Source organism: Loxodonta africana, chromosome 2 (assembly GCF_030014295.1).
Source record: "Loxodonta africana isolate mLoxAfr1 chromosome 2, mLoxAfr1.hap2, whole genome shotgun sequence".
Lineage (NCBI taxonomy): Eukaryota > Metazoa > Chordata > Mammalia > Proboscidea > Elephantidae > Loxodonta > Loxodonta africana.
The window spans coordinates 209,736,261-209,745,570 of NC_087343.1; positions in this window are offsets into that span (position 1 = coordinate 209,736,261).

The window sequence follows — 9,310 nt, forward strand, 5'->3', positions numbered from 1 at the left end:
CTGTTCATATCCTTTGCCCATTTTTTAAATTGGGTTATTTGTTGTTGAGTTTTTACAGTATCATGTAAATTTTAGAGATCAGACACTGATCAGAAATGTCATAGCTAAAAACCAAACTGATCAACCAAAAACCATTTCAGGAGGTAATATATGATCCAGAATCGATGGTACCGAAGGAAGAAGTCCAAGCTGCACTGAAGGCACCAGGGAAAAACAAGCCTCCAAGAGCTGACAGAATACAAATTGAGATGCTTCAACAAAGGAATACAATGCTGGAAGCACTCACACATCTCTGCCAAGAAATTTGGAAGATGGCTACCAGGCCAAATGACTGGAAGAGAGCTATATTTGTGCCTATTCCAAGGAAATGTGACCCAAAAGAATGTGGAAATTATCAAACAATATCATTAATATTATATGCAAGTAAAATTTTCCTGAAGATAATTCCAAAACAGTTGCAGCAATACACTTACAGGGAGCTGCCAGAAATTCAAGCAGGACTCAGAAGCGAACAAGGAATGGGAGATATCATTGCTGATATCAGATGGATGTTGGCTGAAAGCAGAGAATACCAGAAAGATGTTTACCTGTATTTTATTGACTATGCAAAGGCATTAGACTGTGTGGATAATAGCAAATTACGTATAACATTACAAAGAATGAGAATTCCAAAATACTGAATTGTGCTAATGTGGAACCTGTACCTAGGCCAAGTGACAAAATAATCCAATCAGCTGGGCTAAATGAAGAATGTTGCATCAGGACTGGAGGAGGACTCATTAACAACCTGTGATATACAGACGACACCACCTTGCTTGCTGAAAGTGAAGAGGACATGAAGCACATACTGATGCAGATCAAAGACTGCAGCTTCAAGCTTACACCTCAACATAAAGAAAACAAATATCCTCAAGACTGGACCAATGAGCAACATCATAATAATCAGATAAAATATTGAAGTTGGCAAGAATTTCATTTCAATTGGATCCACAACCAACAGCCATGGAGGCAGCAGTCAAGAAATCAAACAAAGTATTGCATTGGGCAAATGTGCTGCAAAAGACCCCCTTACAGTCTTAAAAAGCAAAGATGTCATTTTGAGGACCAAGGTACACCTGACTCAAGCCACAGTATTTTCAGTTGCCTTATATGCATGTGAAAGTTGGACAATGAATAAGTAAGAACAAAGAAGAATTGATGCCTTTTAATTACGGTGTTGGCGAAGAATATTAACCATACAAGGAGAATGAACAAATCTGTCTTAGAAGTGGTATAGCCAGAATGCTGCATAGAAGCGAGGATGGCAAGACTTTGTATAACATACTTTGGACATGTTATCAGAAGGGAGCAGTCCCTGGAGAATGACATCATGCTTGGTAAATAGAGGTTCAGGAAAAAGAGGAAAATCCTCAAGAGATGGATTGATACAGTGGCTGCAATGATGGACTCAAACATAGCAATGATTGTGAGGATGGCACAGGACTGGTCAGTATTTTGTTCTGTTGTACATAGGGTAGCTATGAATCAGAACTGACTCGATGGCACCCAACAACACAAGAACAGTCTTGGGAACCAATTCAGGCTTAAGTTCTAGGAGATGTGTGAGCCTAACCAAACCGAACCTGTTGCCATGGAGTCGATTCTGACTCATAGCGACACTATAGGACAGAATAGAACTACCCCGTAGGGTTCCAAAGAGTCAAACTGCCTACATCTTGGATAACAGCTGAGCTCTTAACCACTGTGCCACCAGGGTTCCATGTGAGCCTAGACATGTGAAAAAAAAAAATTTCTTAACTGAAGGTATGACATGAGGCTGTTCATACATATTTTCCTGGCAGAGTAGTTTGAAGGAGCCAAAATATATCTATATGTATGCACACACATACACACACACACATATATATAATGCATCTGTTGCCTAATACATTGTGGGCACAGTCTTTTGTTATGTATTATTAAAATCAAAGCAAAACCAGTTACAGAAAGCGTCATAGTTTTAAGTCTCAGTCAAAATTTTAAAATGGATGTATGAGGAGAGTGAATTGAAGAATGTTTAGGAATTATAAACCCTGTTAATTTCATGATTTAGAAAACTATGATAGTTTAAAACACAGTACTACCTGTATTTCAAAGCTGTTTCCTTTTATAATTTTTTAAAGAGAATAAAAATTTATCTAATAAATATTCATTTGAATGCATAAGCCCTGAAAACCAGCTGTAATTTTAGACATCATTTATTTATCCAAAAAAAAAAAAATCACTGAGATATTATTGGTCAATGAATAGGGAAAGAACTGAGGACATGAGTTTTACATACCTTCCTGAGGCAATCTGCAGGGGTCAATAATAGTTCAAACTACAAAATAGGGAAACTCTCTTTTTGCTCATGGTGACATGAACACTCCAAGAACACTCCTGGAGAAATGTAAAAAAAAACTCTTGGCAGAGGAGAGAAGACTGAAAGTATATTTCGTAGTACTCCAACAGTAAAAAGGATACCGGAAGATTCCTGCTCCAGGATTTCAAGGACAGATCTGGCCCAAGTGTCAGTTAAATGTAAAGACTCAACTGGGCAGGGTTGATGAATACCAATCTATAATAACCTGGCCTTGTGATTTAATACATTCTAAAAAGGAAGTTAATTTTGGAATTGTCTTTATGGATTCACAAATCCTTTTCTTTTTATCTTCTACAAGCTTTTATTTTTGTGCTCCACTTAGTTTTTACCATTTCATTTTATCTGGATATAAAATAATGTCCCTTTTAAATTTGGGTCTGGCATAGCAATAAATTTGAATAATTGAAAATAAATAAAAATTATAAAACAGGTGAAGTTTAAAAATAAAACTTATATTAGAATTTAGATGTTAACAGAAAAATACATATTTGAAAATCAAAAAACCCATTGCTGTCGAGTTGATTCCAGCTAATTATGACCATATAGGACAGAGTAGAACTGTAGGGTTTCTAAGGAGAGGCTGGTGGATTCAAACTACCAACCTTTTAGTTTCAGCCAAGCTCTTAACCACTGTGCCACAAGGGCTCCATTTGAAAATAAGTAAGTAAAAAAATTAATTTGGAACATGAAATTTTGTTATTCAGGTCTGAGATAGTCAAAAGAAATAGTACTTACAAGGCAATGGGAAATAATTTCATTCATCAGACAATATTTGTTGCTAGGCCCTTTGCAAATCTCCATGAGTTTTTTTTTTTTTTGGTCTTGAAATAATACTTAAAAACATGAGCACGCACTTTGATCTTTTGCGTCTTCACAGTTCATTGGAGAACTGCTGATATCCAACAGGGATGAGAGCAATCTCTAAGAGCACAATACAAATACAAGGTATGCTCAATCTGAAGATGCTTTTTGGTTTGTTTTGCACAGGACAAGATATGTCATGAGTCACATGAATATAATGCCACTTGCTTGTTCTTATGTCATCGATAAGAGAGAACTGAATGTAAGGTTATATCAGAGCAGTCACAAATAAAAAGGAAAATATAATTGTTATTGTATACCAAATTTATAAAATAGTATCAATTTCATTTAGGGCCATGCCCCAGTTCTTTTCCACTGTGACACTTGGCTTTTCTTGTGTCCTTTCTGATTGACACCTATGGGTCTTTGTTTCGGGCAACTGGTGCACTGTTTTGTCAATGCCCTAAGTACATGCTTACCTTGTTTGTTGGGTAATCTGTCCCTCCTTCCCAGCAACGGAGGGGCTTGGGTGCACAGTGCATGCCAGACTACGTCCGCAAAGCACTGCAGAATTAAAGGAAACCAGTCAGGAAATAAGCAGGGCTTTGGATGCCTCCATATCACTAGCATGTGAACAGCTGTGAGAGGCAAGTGCTGCTGCCCCCTTCAGGCCCCTTCTTCCACTTCAAACTCTGGAGGAGCAGGCATCAAGGGATAGGCATCTCAGAACAAACTAGGCCCCACTGACCCACCCCAGGAGAGCAATTAGAATCCACAAGAAAAAGAGTGTGGAATGGAATAGGAGGATCCCTTGGTGTCTTAGAAATGAGCAGGACTGAGTCTCATACCATGGAAGAAGACAGAAAACTCATGGAATAGGACCAAGAATGAATCAATGAATATTCTGTCCAGTGAGAAAGGGAAATTTGACAAAGCATATTTAAAAATGATTATTGAAAGAAACAATAAAATCAGAGCTTCCAGTTTAAACCCAAAAAGGATACACCTCAATAAGTGAGTGAAATCTGTAGACTAAGAAATTTGGTTGACTATTTTCCTATTTGATATTTTGTTGTTTTAGGTGCCGTCTAGTCGATTCTGACTCATAGAGACCCTACGTACAAAAGAACAAAGCATTGCCCGATTGTTGTTATGCTTGAGCCCCTTGTTGCATCCCCTGTGTCAATCCATCTTGTTAAGGGTCTTCCTCTTTTCCATTGACCCTCTACTTTACCAAGCAAGATGTCTCTCTCCAGGGACTGATCCCTCCTGATAACATGTTCAAAGTATGTGAGACACAGTTGCACAACAGACAGAGAGAGAGTTAGGGAGAGACAGAGCAAAGCAGTTGAGTGGTGACCACTTGCCTACCAACACACTCAAGCAATTTAAAAAGAGTTGCCTAATTCAACTTTGCCCCGCCCACTAAGCCAGCAGCTATCTGCCCGGGGCCAAAGTGTCAGCCCCTCCACCCAGCCATTGGCACAGGGGGTTCACGGACTTGCATCGCTCCTCATACCCTGCAATCACCTCACTATTGCCTTGATGGCCAATCCACCACAGCATGTCCTTATTAGGACACGGCAGGCAGAGTTTCCATCTGAAACCCACTTGTAGCAGCCAAGTGGCATTTGACCCCACCTCACCCCCTAAGTTGGTAGCTCTCTGTCTGGGCTAAGGCACCCATCTCTTCACCCTGCCTCTGGTGCAGGGGGCCCACAGAATTGTAGCACTCTCCACCTCCTGTGATCAGCTGGCCCAGCACCTTGCTGGTTGACCCAGCATAGCATGACCACACTGGGACAAGGTGGGCAGGGTTCCCAGCTGAAGCCCACTTCACCTGCAGCAGCCAAGTGGGAGTTGCAGATCTGTAGCATTCGCCAACACCCCACCCCCTAAGAAGGAAGCTCAACCACCCTCCAGGAGCCTGAGGGCCAGTCGCACTGGCACAACAACAGACACATGTAACAATGAAACAGATTGAGAACCCAGATGTAAATCCATCCATCTATGAGAAGCTGATTTTGACAAAGGACCAAAGTCTGTTAAATGGGAAAAAGGCAGTCTCTTTAACAAATGGTGCTGGCATAACTGGATGTCCATCTGTAAAAAAAAAAAAGAAACAAGAAACAAGATCCATACTTCACACCATACCCAAAAACTAACTCAAAATGGATCAAAGACCTAAATATAAAACCTAAAGTGATATAACTCATGGAAGAGAAAATAAGGATGACACCAGGGGCATACATGGCATAAATAGAATACAAACTATAACTAACAATGCACAAACACCACAGGAGAAACTAGGTAACTGCAAACTCCTAAAAATTAAACACTTACAGTCATCAAAAAACTTCACCAAAAAAGTAAAAACAGAAACTACAGACCGGGGGAAAAAAAACTGGCTATAAAATATCCAAAAAGGATCGACTATCTAAAATCTACAAAATACTTCAACACCTCAACAACAAAAAAACAGATAATCAATTTAAAAATGGCCCAAGGATATGAACGAATACTTCAACAAAGAAGACATGGCAGCTAAGAGACACATGAGGAAATGCTCATGATCATTAGCCGTTAGAGAAACGCAAATCAAAACTACAATGAGATACCATTTCACCCCAACATTACTGGCACTAATTTTAAAAAATAAAAAACACAGAAAATAACAAATATTGGAGAAGTTGCAGGGAGATTAGAAGTCTTATGAACTGCTGGTGGAAATGTAAGATGGTACAACCACTATGGAAAAAAATATGGCACTTCCTTGAAAAAGTCAGAAATAGAAATACCATAAAATCCAGCAACCTCACTCTTATGAATATATCCTAGAGAAACGAGTCATCACACAAACAGACATAAGCATACCCATGTTCATTGCAGCATTATTCACAATAGTAAAAAGATGGAAACAACCTAAGTGCACATCAACAGATGATTGGATAAACAAATTATGGTTCGTACATCAACTTGACAGCACACAACAACAACACACAATGGAATTCCACTCAAAGATAAGAACAGTGATGAATCCAAGAAACATCACACGACATGGATGAATCTGGAGGGCATTATGCTGAGTGAAATGAGTCAATCACGAAAGGACAAATATTACGGGAGATCACTATTATAAGAACTCAAGAAGAGGTTCACACACAGAAAAAACATCTTAATGGTTATGAGGGTGGGGAGGGGAAATCACTAACATACAGTAGACAAGTGTCAACTTTAATAAAGGGAAAGACAGCACACAATATAAGCGAAGTCAGCAACTTGACCAAGGCAAATACGTGGAAGTTCCCTAGACACATCCAAACACCTTGAGGACCAAGTAGCTGGGGCTGAGGGCTGCGGACCATAGTCTTGGGAGCATCTAAGTAATTGGCATAATATAGTTCATAAAGAAAATGTTCTACATCCTACTTTGGTAAATAATATCTGGGGTCTCAAATGCTTGAGAGTGGCCATCTAAAATATATTTATTTGTCCCATCCTATATCCACAGCAAAGGATAATGAAGAAAACCAAAAGACACAAGGAAAATATCAGCCCAAAGTACTAAAGGCCCACGTGAACTAGAGACTCCACCAGCCTAAGCCCTGAAGAACTAGATGGTGCCCAGGTACCACCAACAATCGCTCTGACAGGGATCACAACAGACAGCCTCGGACAGACTGGGAGAAAAACGTAGAATAAAATTCAAATTCATGAAGAAAGACCAGATCTTGCTGGTCTGACAGAACCTGGAGGTGCCCCAGGGCTAGGGCCAATGGATATTCTGCTAACTCAGAACTGAAATCACTTCCAAAGCCTACTTTTCAAACAAAGTTCGAACAGTCCTATAAAGCATGGGCAACTTCTGACCAAAACCAAGACCAGAAGGCAGGCAAGGACAGGAACTGAAAGAATGGACACAGGGAACCCAGGGTGAAAAGTGGGAGAGTGCTGTCACATTGTGGGGATTGCAACCAATGTTACAAAACAATATGTGCATAAATTTTTGAATGAGAAACTAACTTGAGCTGTAAGCTTCTACCTAAAGCACACACACACAAAATGAATTTAAAGACAAAAAGAAAAAGAGATGCCTCAACTGTTCAGTCCCTGGCAGATCCTCTCCATATCTGGGGCTTCCCTCTGAGGTAGTTTCCTTCTGGGTGGGCAGAATTCCAGAGGCCTCAGCCAGAAGTGAGCACTAAGTCTCAGTGGCCAATCAGAAGGGTCCTCAAAAATCACCCAGGCTGGCCAATGGCTCCCTTGTTGGCTCACTACCTCTGATCCTGCCTCTTCAGAAGCTCTACCCACTGCTTTCAGAAGCTATCTCCATGGTCATGATAAACAAGCCTTGGCCTTGCCTAGCTAACAGCATTCTAGCCTGCCTACCCTCATCCAGACCTCTTAAAAAAAAAAAAAAAAAAAAAAACCACTGCAGTCAAGTCGATTCCAACTCATAGCGACCCTATTATAGGAGAGTAGAACTGCCCCATAGAGTTTCCAAGGAGCGCCTGGTGGATTCAAACACAGCACACAACAACACACAATGGAATTCCACCAGGGTTTCCCCAGACCTCTTTAGGTGATCTAAAATTAAGTCTCCACGGGCCCAGTTGTTATCATCTGAGATTTCAAGGATTAGAGCCTTTCCTGGACACAGGACCCAGCCAAGGTCAGCCTGAGCCTCTGGACTCAGAGACTTGGAGATCTGCTGGCAGGGGCTACATATGTCAGGTCCACACAGAGATAGTTGGTGGAAGGAGAATCGGAGCAATGGATGGAGAAGTGTAGCTGGAGTGCACACATTCATAGGACCACAGGCCCCAGAACTGGGATGATGCCATGACCCATGGAGTCCCATAGCCATCCAGACCTGGGTCTCAAGGCTTCTTCCTGCACATGTGACATTGAGCATCCATATCCTGACAGCAACACTCCTCATACCTCGGAGGCACAGAATTTCCTGCCCTGACTTCAAGTAACTCAGAGATATGCAGTGGGCCACGGGAGGCTATGGACAAGAGATCAGCAAAAAAGACAAATAGATGGGGCTGTGAACATGGCAAACTTGGACCCTATACGAGTGGCAGTGACTGGGCCTGTGGTGGAAGTGGGATTTGTCTAGGATGAGGGGGTGCATGGGTACTTGCCAGAGGTGAGCAGAGAAGATGAAAAGATGGAGAACAGATTCTGATCCTAAGACTCTCTAGAGGTTTCTATCAGGAATATGTGGACTTTTACACCTAGTGCGTTTGGGTTGGATTCTGAGAAGAAGGGCTCACAAAAGGAGTGAGAGTGGAGGGGCTCCTGTCTGAACACAGCCTCTATTTGCCCATAATCTGCCCCTGGTGCCCTAGGCTTCCTCCTCCCATTCTCCATCTGCAGTTGTGCCATTGGACTAGTTACAAAGGGACCTAGGAGTCCACGCCTAGCTTCCCCATCAGAATCCAGCCCTTGGAGACCATCCAGACCAGAGACCTTCTATTCTCTGCCCATAGGCGATAAATGCTGCCACAGCCCTTCCTTCTTTGAGCACGAGGCTCCATCTCCTACTCTTCTTCTTGTGATCTTTCTTAGGGGTACAATGAAGACATGGCTCACAAAAGACAGAGAGAAAGAAAGAGAGAAGAGGAGCTGAGTAGGGACCACTTGCCCACAAACATCCTCAAGTAAGTTGAAAAGAGGTGCCTGGTCTAATCGGCCCATGCTGCAAACCTCTCCACATGCAGGGCTCCCCTCTGCAGGTGTTCTTTTTCCAGAGGCCTTGGCCAGAAATGAGTGCTAAGTCTGAGAGGCCAAACAGAAGACTCCAGGAATCCCCCAGGCTGACCAGTGGCTCTCCTGTTGACTCACTACCTCTGACCTCTTCCCTTCAGAAGTTCCACACGCTTCTTCCAGACACTGTCTGCATGGTGATGGTAAACAACCCTTGGCCCTCTCCAGGCAACTGTATCCTTGCCTCCCTGCCCTCACTCAGACCTCTGAGGTGACCTGGAATAAAGTCCACAGGGACCCAGGTGTTATCACCTGGGACTTCAAGCAGTGGAGCCTTTCCTGGACTTGTGAATCAGCCTAGAGTAGCCTGGGCCAGTAAACTCAGAGGCCTGT